Source organism: Cupressus sempervirens, chromosome 11 (genome assembly GCF_028749045.1).
Source record: "Cupressus sempervirens isolate cs-2001-9-10 chromosome 11, ASM2874904v1, whole genome shotgun sequence".
Classification (NCBI taxonomy): Eukaryota; Viridiplantae; Streptophyta; class Pinopsida; order Cupressales; family Cupressaceae; genus Cupressus; species Cupressus sempervirens.
Window position 1 is genome coordinate 596,856,514 of NC_143128.1, and position 12,231 is coordinate 596,868,744.

General features: G+C 35.3%; 1 pseudogene; it reads right to left on the reverse strand.

Annotated features, from left to right (window-relative positions):
* On the reverse strand, nucleotides 1-8,128 carry LOC149531087 (subtilisin-like serine-protease S; annotated as a pseudogene).
* Between the last annotated feature and the right edge of the window lie 4,103 nt (nucleotides 8,129-12,231).

A 12,231-nucleotide genomic window follows, 5' to 3' on the forward strand; every position in this document is an offset into this window, starting at 1 on the left:
CTAGGCAGAAGTTGGATTGACAACAATTGGAGTGAAGACCTTGTGTTTTCCATCACTCCATGCAATCGAGCCAAACACAAAGTTAGAAGTCGCCTTCTTCACTGTGAAGTTTATTGCGAAAGAAATCTTTTGTCCTGCCTTGTTAAAGAAAAGCTTTTTGGGAAAAACCTCAACATCCACACCGGGGGGAGGCTGAACAAGTGCTTGGTAAATAGAGTATTCTCTTGTACAACTTGTGAGAGTCCTAATAACTATTACTTGTCCCTTGAGGTTTGCCACTCCTATGGATGGATAGTTCAAGTTATATGAAGGGGGTGGATTTGCAACACATTTTGTGGCATAGCCTGTCAAGTTTTTAAGTTGAGCAGGTGTGGCTCCATTACTGCATAGGAAGTTTATCACGTCTTTCACATTGTAGTCATAAAAGAGCCCTGGGTTTAATGCCGCCACTGGATCAATGTGCCCTGATCCATAATCGAATGGTCCTGTGGAGTTCCCAAATGGTCTTCTCAAAATGGGGTTGTTGTTCTTGTCCACCAATGATGCTGCTCCACAATTAACAAGAATATAATTAATCAATTCATATATATAAATAATCAACATTGAAAACATTTAATTTAATGCTTGTAGGAGAGTAAGTCAATTTGTGATATTGTTATCAGGATTTAACTTTGTAGTCACTTAACTTTAGAGTTTCTTACAAGATTAAACCCACTTTACTTGCAACCCCATTTTACAGAATCTCAAGAACTTCAAATTAATAAGATAATTTTACGTATTTATGACATTTAAATATATAAAATGTTTATAAGATAGATTTATGATTGATGAGTCACCTGTTGTCATGATTGCAGATTTAATTGCTGCAGGGCTCCATGTAGGATTCTGAGATTTAATCAGAGCTGCTAGACCGGATACGTGTGGGCAGGACATTGATGTGCCTGAAATTATATTGAAATCCACTTCTCGACCACCCGCCTCGCTTATTGCTACAGGTGACCATGCTGCTAATATGTTCAGTCCTGGTGCTGTAATGTCTGGCTGGTACTCATTTATAAAAATATATGAGCTTATATAATTGAAGTTCATAATGTTCCCATTCCTAAAACATTTAGTAATTTCTTCTATATGAGTAGATTTAGCTGGTTGGTTTTAGTTTTAGTTTTATGATTAGTTTTGAGATTTATTTTCTTGTATGTAAGACTTATAATTCATTCTATCATTATCAGTTAGTGTCATCTTTGATGCCTTTTGATTTGATTAGTATTTAAATAGTGTTGGTCCAAATTTTCTCCAAAACAGAAAAAAGAAATTGTGTAATCATTGATAATTTGATCAATAAATTTATGTAATCTTTGTTTCAATTTTAAAAAGGGCTAAACTCTGAAGAATAAATAGAATTATAAATGACTCACTTTGATGATGTCTGGAGTTATAACATTGGGACCCAAAGAAGAAAATACAGCCATCTCAGGACCTGGATGGTTGCGACTGAAGGCGGTTGAGGTTTGTGTGATGTGTGCTGTGGGGTATCTGAATATTGAAATCAAAAGGTCAGTGCATATCATTAGGGCAATTTAGACAAGATAAAGAGTCAGCTCATGAGGGTATTTGCCAATAAAAGTAAGGCAATTAGCAAAGATTGAATGGATTGTGAATTATTTACTTTTCTGAGAGCAAGTAAGCCATAAGGCGTTACCCTCCCTCTAGTCCTATTTCTGTTCCTGGTATCACAAATTGGAAAGCAACATCGCTTGCAATGGGATCAATCACTACAATACCCACTCCTCCAGCTTCTCGCACAACTTCACTCTTTAGAGTTCTATTATCCACTGGACTAGAAATTGTGCACACCACTATCTTCCCCTTCACTTTTGCAGGATCAAGTGTGTTCCCCAGGCAAAAACTGTTAATCAGCAAACGGCATGAGAAACATTCACTTGAGGACCACAGATTGTCATGAAATCATTAACACTAAATTTATCAAAGTTTTTCTTTGTAAAGTTTATAATAAAAAGTAAATGTTTGCAAAATGTAACTATTTGATTAAATCATTTGATCAAAAAATATCATTCTCTTTAGTATTTTGACAGGCACAGAAGATTAACAGTATCAGATTTCTACAATTTGATTACTGAATTTGATTGTGTAAGTTTTTTTAACATCAGTCTTCTGGATTACACTCTGTGATAGCTGATGGATCACAGAATATAATCCAAAATGTTAATACTAAAAAAACTTATACAAATGAATCCAGAAATCAAATTACACAGGTACAAAAGAAATTAAGAATAAAATTGTAATTGTAATTAAATTTTATGGATTCACATTTTTTAATCTATCATCAGAATTAAAGATCATGACATATAATCAGAAATATCGATGTTCAAAAATTCACATAATCAAAATCCAAAAAATTAAAAGTCATTCTTTTATAGAAGTCTTCCAAATATTTTCTAAAACATATGTAACAAAATCAGAATGTACCATGGTAGTTACCCATTATTGTGATTAGCACATCTTACCCTGCATTGGCCTGAGTAACACCAGGGGCAGCAGAGCCGCTTCGGGTTACAATACCAGTCAATGTGTTTAGCTTGAGAGGATTTACTGCTTCTCCCTGTAAGTATCAATTGAAATCTATGTGTTATCAGTTCAGATCTAATATAAAACTTGGTTGTTTTAGATTAAAGAATGATGCTACCTACCAACAAGATCATGTTGTTTCCCAAAACTACATTGGTAACTAATTTCCTGTCAGTGGAGGAGGCCCCAACTGTGAAAATCCAGGGAGCCACATTGGCGGCGGTGGAAGGTAATCCATCGTTTCCAGCAGAAGCAGAAACAAGGATGCCATTACTGAATGCATGAAAAGATCCCAATGCTATTGACTCGGTGAAGAAGCTATCTGAAGCAGCCCCAACTGAGATTGATATTATATCCACTCCATCCTTGCTGGCATCATCAAAGGCAGCAAGCAAATCTGCATCACTACATAAATTGAACCAACATGCTTTGTAGATAGAGAGCTGAACACCAGGAGCTACTCCCATGGCGGTGCCTTGTGCAATACCAAGTTCATCTGCATATTGAACAACTCCACCTGTTGCAGTGGATGCAGTGTGGCTTCCATGCCCATCTGCAACGCGTGGAGAACGGAAGAAGTTCATTCCAAATGATTCAAGTGGCCCATTTTCTGCCTCGAATCCCTTGAAATAGAAACGTGCACCGATCAGTTTCCTGCATTAGTTTTCCAGTTTCTTTGTCAGCTCGATTTTGAGTTTTTAAGTGTAAGTTTTGTTAAAATTCTAATAAAGTAAGTTTAAGTTTATCGACGTGTATGTAAGTTTATTTACATGTATCTAAAAGGAAATGCCTATATACTAATATATGTTTGATTTGTGTAAAAATAAGTTTTGAAGAGATCTGAAATCGTTTACATTAAATAATATAGATTACAATGGACAAACTATCTAAAGCATGGAACATAGAAACCTGCAGCAAAAAGACACTCAGAAATCACCAAAAAAAGAAAAGAAAAAAACAGAGCAGGGGAATGATGAAGGAGCATCTTGCATGGGAAAATTATTGAAAAAAAAAATGAAAAAAATTAAAAATAAATGGTTGTCATTCCATTTATCGAGGTGTGTGGGAAGAATTTTAGAAAGTTATGAATATTGTAGAAAGTTTTGGAAGTTGTGGAAGGTTGTGGAAGTTGTAAAAGGTTGTGGAGGAATTCTAGAAGGTTGTGGATAAGTCATGCATGGGGTGGTAAGTGCCTATTTAAGCAAGACATATGAGCATTTCTAATCAAGCTCAAGGAGTAGCTTGAGAAGTGGAAGTTCAAGGAGAAGCTTGAGAAGTAGAAGCTTGGAAAGGTGAAAGCTTTGGAAGGAAAGCTTGGAAAGGTCAAAGTTGTGGAAGGTGAAGCTTGGAAAGCTTGGAAGTTGTGAGAGAAAAGGAGGAAGTGAACAGTGAGTTTTCCTGAGTCTGTGGACAAAGCGTCGATTGTGAGGCAGTTTACAGCAGGATTGTGATGGAGTTGTGAGTGTAGACAGAGCGCCGAATATGTGGCATTTTACACTTGGATCTTGGATAAAGTTGGAGAAGAGCTAGTGGCTACGGTTTAGAAACAAGGAGGTTGCTTGGTGGCTTGCGAGCACAAGTTAAGATTTTGGAGGTTTCTACCAGAATGCAGATTTGGACTAGCTTGGGTTTGGATTGGATCTGGAGAGATCTTGCAGACATGTTATTGCAATTGCTATTGGATTTTCAAGTATAATAAAATTGTCTTCATATTGTTGCATTCTTGGTTGTGAGTGGGTAAGGGTGGTGTGGCCCTTTATCAAGTTGTATCAGAGTAGGAGTTCCTGAGTGTACAAGCAGATCGTCGATGTGTGAGGCAGTTTGCACCAGGACCTTGGGAGGACATGCAGATTGATTGATGGATGCGGAGATGGAAGACTGAACTTGTTGAGGCATGATTGTGGAGAGCTAGTGGATTGCAAATCCGTGGTCTTAGACTTGTGATGTGGTACCTGATTGTTCGTGTGAGGTGGTAGGTTGCGATTTGACTTGCAAACAATTTGGTTGTCACAAGGAGCGTGGGAAGGATTTGTTGCAGAGGGTTTACGAAGATCTTGGAAAATGGCTCCAAGAGAATTGGACTCTAAGATGATTGCAAAAATTTATGATATAGTGGAGAGGAATTTTTCTAAGATGATTTCTTGGTTGGATGCTAGATTGGCTGATCAAGCTAAGAAGGTCAAGGTGGAAGAGGATGGTTTTGCTGATTAGGTTGTGGAGCCTGATGCAAAACCTGCAAAGCAACTAGAGGTTATTGCTAAAGATATTCCTAATGTTGTTGATGTTGGGACAGATGTTTCTTTTCATGATCAATTGGTTGAGTCTGACATGGAGATTGTGGAGCACTCGGTCGTGGATGATGTAGTTGATGTTGGTGGTGACTTGTATGTTGCAGAGCACTTGGTCATGGATGATCCAGTTGTTGTTGGAGGTGAGTTATGTATTGCAGAGCATCTTGTTGTGAGCAATGAGGTTGTTGGTGTAGAGAGTTTGGCATGTGTTGATGGAGTTCTACATGCGGCTGTTGATGTGGGGTTTGTTGCTATGGGTGTGAATTCACTAGTTGCTGATGTGGATGAGAGTTTTTTGTTGAAGAATTATGTTTTGTTTGTTCCTAGGAATGAGCATATTGATTGGATGGTTGAGATTCTGGTGTGGAGGATTTGCATGGTGGTTTTGTTGTCCCTATTGAGGTGGAAGCCTTTGGTGAAGATGAAGATGGTGGTAGATTTTTCTTTTGGTGTCAAAGTGTGGGACACACTTTTCTATCTACTGGGGGAGTCTGATGCAGGAGCATCTTGCATGGAAAAATTATTGAAAAAAAGAAAAAGAAAAAAGAAAATTGAAAAAAATTAAAAATAAATAGTTGTCATTCCATTTATCGAGGTGTGTGGGAAGAATTTTAGAAAGTTATGAATATTGTAGAAAGTATTGGAAGTTGTAGAAGGTTGTGGAAGATGTAGAAGGTTGTGGAGGAATTCTAGAAGGTTGTGGATAAGTCATGCATGGGGTGGTAAGTGCCTATTTAAGCAAGGCATATGAGCATTTTTAATCAAGCTCAAGGAGTAGCTTGAGAAGTGGAAGCTCAAGGAGAAGCTTGAGAAAGAGAAGCTTGAGAAGTAGAAGCTTGGAAAGGTGAAAGCTTTGGAAGGAAAGCTTGGAAGGGTGAAAGTTGTGGAAGGTGAAGCTTAGAAAGCTTGGAAGTTGTGAGAGAAAAGGAGAAAGTGAAGAGTGAGTTTTCCTGAGTCTGTGGACAGAGCACCAAATGTGAGGCAGTTTACAACAGGATTGTGATGGAGTTGTGAGTGTAGACAGAGCGCCGAATGTGAGGCAGTTTACACTTGGATCTTGGATAAAGTTGGAGAAGAGCTAGTGGCTGTGGTTTAGAAACAAGGAGGTTTTTTGGTGGCTTGCGAGCACAAGTTGAGATCTTGGAGGTTTCTACCAGAGTGCGGATTTGGACTAGCTTGGGTTTGGATTGGATCTTGAGAGATCTTGCAGACATGTTATTGTAATTGCTATTAGATTTTCAAGTATAATAAAATTGTCTTCATATTGTTGCATTCTTGGTTGTGAGTGGGTAAGGGTGGTGTGGCCCTTTATCAGGGAACATAAGCAACCCAAAGCACAAAACATAGAAACCTGCAGCAAAAAGACACTCAGAAATCACCAAAAAAGAAAAAGAAAAGAAAAGAACAGAACACGGGAACCTAAGGAAGATTCTTCAAAGTATCAGCAACTTCTGGGTCGAGCTGGTTCATGTTGAGGTACATTCTTCAACTCTTATATGTCTTGTGAAAGCTTATCTGCCTTTCTCTTCAGATTCCTTTTAATTCTCTTATTAGAACCAGTCATCTCGTCTTGGCCTTTCCTCATCTTATCTTTTATCTTTGTCCATATCAAGATCCACAATCAACATATTGTGATACATGTTTTCTATTATAGAATTCGGCTACTTTAAAAATCAGTCTAAGGAAAAAATAAAGTTTGAAAAAAGTAAGTCAACTTTAACTATTTAACACTCTCAGTATAAAAATGGAACCTTAGTAGGTGATATTTAATTCGTCCATAGAATTCATACTATACTAATATATAAATTATTTCATATACACAACTTATATATACACAACTTATATATCAATATATTTAGAGTCTGGATAGCCATTTTCCATCTAGTACCTCTCTATAATAAGGTGATTGTAATTCATCTCCTACCAGTTAATCTGATATTTGATCATTTGATTAAGTAGTTCTTAAAACCTAGAACAATTTATTTGATTTACAATTTTATGTTTCTTTCAGTTTCCAACTTTCCATATAATTTATTTATGTTTCACCTGTTACAATTATAGGCGCTGAACTGTTCCCCAGTCTGGCATATTCCCCTAAAACGTCTTGGAACTGGTGGCATGCCCTTATCACTGAAGCTCTTTGATTCTGGCCAAACACCTGCAATGTCACAATGTTTTGTGTAAGAAATACATTGTCATGCCAACTAAATGAAAGATTTGTAGTTTGCTTTATAAGAAATTTTGAACCAGGTTATTCTCAGCTTACCGGTATCAATGACTCCTACAATAACATCTGCCTGAGCTGTCGTATAATCTTTGGCACCGTTGGTAGCCCCAGAGTATATCTTATTTATGCCCAGAAAATCCCATGAATGCGTTGTGTGCATTCTCCATGTTTTGCTTTCAAACACTGAAACTACCTCATCCATTTCTGCAGCCATTGCAACAGTTAAAACAAATATTTCACCTACAAGATCTCAAATTTACATCGATGTGATCTTCCTTCCTTCCTTACCTGACAGAGCAGCAGCTTCATCTGGAGTAAGCAATGCAGAAAATCCTCTAAAGCTTTTTGTGTAATGACGAATTACACTTCCATTTGCTCCTCTGTTCAAAGGCAATGCACAGTAAATACTTGATATGAAGACAGAGTATATTCATTGTTTAATTAATATATGATGCACATTTCATTTGTAGTATAGTTAGGTGTCTTTTATAAGGAGTACAAACAGCCTCATGTTATTATCATCATATATTGGTCCAAAAACAAATAATTGATATAATCGTAGACTATATAAGAACATTTTTTTTTCTTTTTTCGATGGATATCAAGATAAACAGTTAGTAGAAAGAGGGATTGAACTCAGCAAATTACTAATCAGTCAAATAAATGCTAGTCTCAATGAATTCTTGGTATGTTGGTGAAGTTGACAGGTTCTTAAAGAACTATCTAGAAATCAAGTGTTATTTATTATGTGAAATGCTCTATATTATAAGAGATGATGTTTGAATCATACCTTAAATAAAATTTTCAAATGAATATCCTTCAAACCTTAATTCGTAGTCAAAAAATTCAGCCTACAATTTTTATCAAATAACTAAAAACAATTATATAAATGAAAAATCTTCCATAAAAATGTTACACTAGATTATGTTATATACCTTGTAGACCTCAGTTTTTCTAGGAGACCATGATTTGCTGAAATTGTGGCTTCTGAATTTGGGTGGGATTTCTCCCCCATTTAGACGATGTAATGCTGCAATTCAAGTCATTATCAGTGAGTATTACTGCAGTCTTGGTCTACATTAGAAACCTAAACATGAAGTATCTTATATGGTTGCTTGATCTACCCTGAAATACTCTGCCATATATATAAAACATGAAGATTTGTAAATGAATTGCTAGCTTACCTTGACTTCATGATTTGATGTTGTAGCATGAATGGTGAAAGACGAGCAAAGAAGAAAGACCACCAAGTGTTGCAAAACCAACATGTCTACAGGTCTTGACGTGATTATAGAGAAAAAAAAGGCATACAATCTCACTGCTGCTACCAAGATAAGATCTAGGCACACACCAAAATTGCCGGCCTAACTCGGCTGGGAATAAGATCAAGTTGCATAAACTTACGAACTCCATGGCATGCAATTTTTAACATCCTTTTGTCATCAGTTTTTCATTTTTAGTAAAGTTCAAAATTTGCAAGAGCCAACATCCTTGTTGTGATATTGCTATCAGGATTTAATTATGCGATTTTTGAGTCAAACTCATTGACCCATGTTTCATGAGTAGTGATTCAACATGAATCCATCTCTTATGAGAATAAATGGAACACTTAGCACTTATTGGATCTAGGTGATGCTCACAGGGGTGAAGCACCGGGACTTCTCGGGGGATCACCCATCCTAGTACTACTCCAGCCTAAGCGCGCTTAACTACGGAGTTTCCTCCATAGTTAAACCCAAAGCTTGCAACCCCATTTGCAAAACCTTCACCAAGTGTTGTGCCTTATGAACCATTTATTGGAAAGCCCCTTAAGCTCATCAATTGATAAGTAGGAGATAATTTCCACAACAAGTCAAATTGTGATATTGTGATAATTTCCACAGCAAGTCAAATTGTGATATTCCAAAGCTTACAAATGGGTTGCAAGCTTTGGGTTTAACCATGGAGGAAACTTTGTAGTTAAGTGCGCTCAGGCTGGAGTAGTACTGGGATGGGTGACCTCCTCGGAAGTCTCGATGCTTCACCCCTTTTAGCATCACCTAGATCCAATGAGTGCTAAGTGTTCCATTTATTCTCATGAGAGATGGATTCATGTTGAATTACTACTCATGAAACATTGGTCAATGAGTTTGACTAAAAAATCACATAGTTAAATCTTGACAGCAATATCACAATTTGACTTGCTTGGAAATTATCTCCTACTTATCAGCCAACATCCTTGTTGATACGACAATGATTATGCACCATTGTTTGATAAATATTAAAATATGTAGTCTTCTCATTTCTAGTACTCATAAGTCTTCCTCATTAAAATCTTTCAAGACGGCAAATTATGTTCCTAGGTTTTACTTATTAGCAAAGAATCCTATCATGCGTCGAGTGTTATAATTGGATGTTTCGGAAGGTGGTTATTCTCATAAAACACATTAGTACAAAAGTTCATTCTCACATATCATGATAGCTTTTTATTAAAATTATTATTAGTTTGATTTTTTGTAGTTAGACTTATACGATGTTATAAAATAATTTAAAAATAGGTTGAAACATGTTGAATTATACTGATTTAAATTTTATGTGGAAAATAGTTAAAGATGGTGTTTCTTATTTTAAGAAAATATTATATTTTAAATAATAATAATCTGAGATTGTAAATAAATAAATATTTGATAGGATGACAAACAATCAGTTGTAAAATATAAATTATTATAAAAATATGTTTTATCAATTAAATTAAGTTATTTCTATACTGTTCTAACATTTTAGGATTGAATAGGAGCTTCGTTTAATTAAGTCCTTGTCCACTTTGACTCTAGTACATAAATGTCTTATTATATAAATTCATAAAATATTTTTGCCAATAAGGAACTCTGAACATACGAAATCATGGTGTGGGAGGCCTTTACGATAAATCAATTTTGTATAATGAATTTGAGAAAGTGTTGATACAAGATTTAATGTGACAAGATTTTTCATTTTTAGGTAAAAATAGTAAAGTAATGGAAAGTAATAACATTATTTAAACTAATTAGCTTAAGTTATGACTAATGGATTACGTGCGATGTACTTTTAAATTCTCAACCTAATTAGACTTTTAATATTTAAAAAATTACAAATAATTGTGTTTGCATGGAAAAGGCCAGTCAACTAAAATGGTGTATTGCATATCTTATAGTGACACTCTCTGTCACATGTCATTACTTTGAGTTACATTCCATATTACAAGTGATAATTTCTAGACATATGCATGAATTTAGTCCAGGATGATTTGGGTGTCATATTTTTTTCCCAATGGTTTAGGCCTCAATTTTTTGGAAACCATTTATCCATTTGTCGAGATCTTCATAGCCTATATACTGAGGGCTTTAGATGTGGATCGTATGTTTTTTTGTTTTTTGCATTCGTATGTTATTAGAATTGCCAACATGATATCTAATAGATATATAATACATGAATGCATTTCAATGTATAGTTCATTTTTATTAGGGGGAAGACATGTTTTGAAGTGGCCCTGAAACCCTTTAGAAAAGATCACATTGTTTCATAGAAAAATTGGAGGGATGCCGCCACAAGCCTTGAAAAATGATCACACAAGATAAAAATAGTAGTAGAATGAAAGCCAATAGCAAGCCACTATAGAGGTTCCAAAAATAAAAACCAAATGTCCCAAAAATACTAGCCATCATAATGATAGTTGAGCACTTGAAGCCTCATTAATCAAGGAGGTTTGAAAATAAGCCAAACTAGAGCATCCTAATATTCAAATGCATATTTTTCCTAAAAAGGTTCCCTTCTGAACATCAACTCTAAGGGTATCGCCCTTGGGGTCTTCAACAAATCCATCAACATCTATATTATCCTTGCAGGAACCCCTTAGAACCTCAATAAGGTTTGCCTTATGTCAAGAACTTGAAACAAATTCTCTTTTAATGATAGGGGTTGGAAGGAATCTTAGACATATCAAAAAAATTATTGATATAGGAAAACTCAACAATCTTATTTCAAGAGGTTTTGAAAAATTAGCATAATTATGAAAAATGTTTGACTCTATAGAAAAGAGATAACATTAGAGAGGAAGGAATCAAACACTTGACTTAGATAGTAAACTAATAGAGTTAGGAAAATCCTTCTAGACTGCATGCAAACATAAATTCTAGCAAAGAAAAAAAAATTATACTTTTCATAACCTTGTCTATGCTAAAGAAAGAGCAAAAAGAATTAGCAATATCTTTGAAGATTTATCATGTCAAAATTCTAGAGGAATTTTTTATAGTATAGGATTTTTTAATTTATTGTTGTATGATTGCATATACAATTAATAACACACACACACATACACAACTCATGAGTGAGTGAGTGCCTGTGTATCATTACTAAAATAAATATAAAATATATATTTTTAAGAAATCTTTTGTTGATGAGCTTATATATCTTTGATACAAAAATCAAGAAAAATATTAAGTAAAATTTCTCTATCATTTAGATAGATGTATTTCAACGAATTCATACACTTGATAAGGAGACAAATATACTATAATTTCATCTTCAAATGCTTTTGTTGTTAAGGATTTTGTACACCATATTTGGTGTTAGATTGGAATATGGATGATTGTATATAATTTATTGAACATGTCCATTAAAAATACTATACGATGAACAATTGTATGGTGTGTAATCTATTTAATATGTCCTATACTAACTTGGATTGTATGTATTTATCAATAACTATTCCTATCTAGCAAAGTTTCATGCCTAGTAACAAAAAGTACATGAAATAAACAATGCAATTCCTAGAAATTAAGATCTGCAACTTGCAACTTGTATCCTAGCCTTAACCTATGCTCACGGTGGGCTCTTCTCTAGACGATCCATCCTCACTAGACTCAAAATTCTGCTTTCTAAATTTACTACTTGTCATCACTATAAATGGGGACCCCCTTTTCTAAAGGACTACCTTCGATATTGACAAGTTGTTGACTTCTGGGGTTGACATGGTGATCCTAGATGTTTTGGTTGATCTTAAACCAAATTTGAAAAGTGTACTAGTGGGATAGTCTGGCCTTGGTGCCACACCTAAGGATCTCCCAACAATTTCACAAGGGAATAATGGTCTAGAGATCCTTCTTTTGG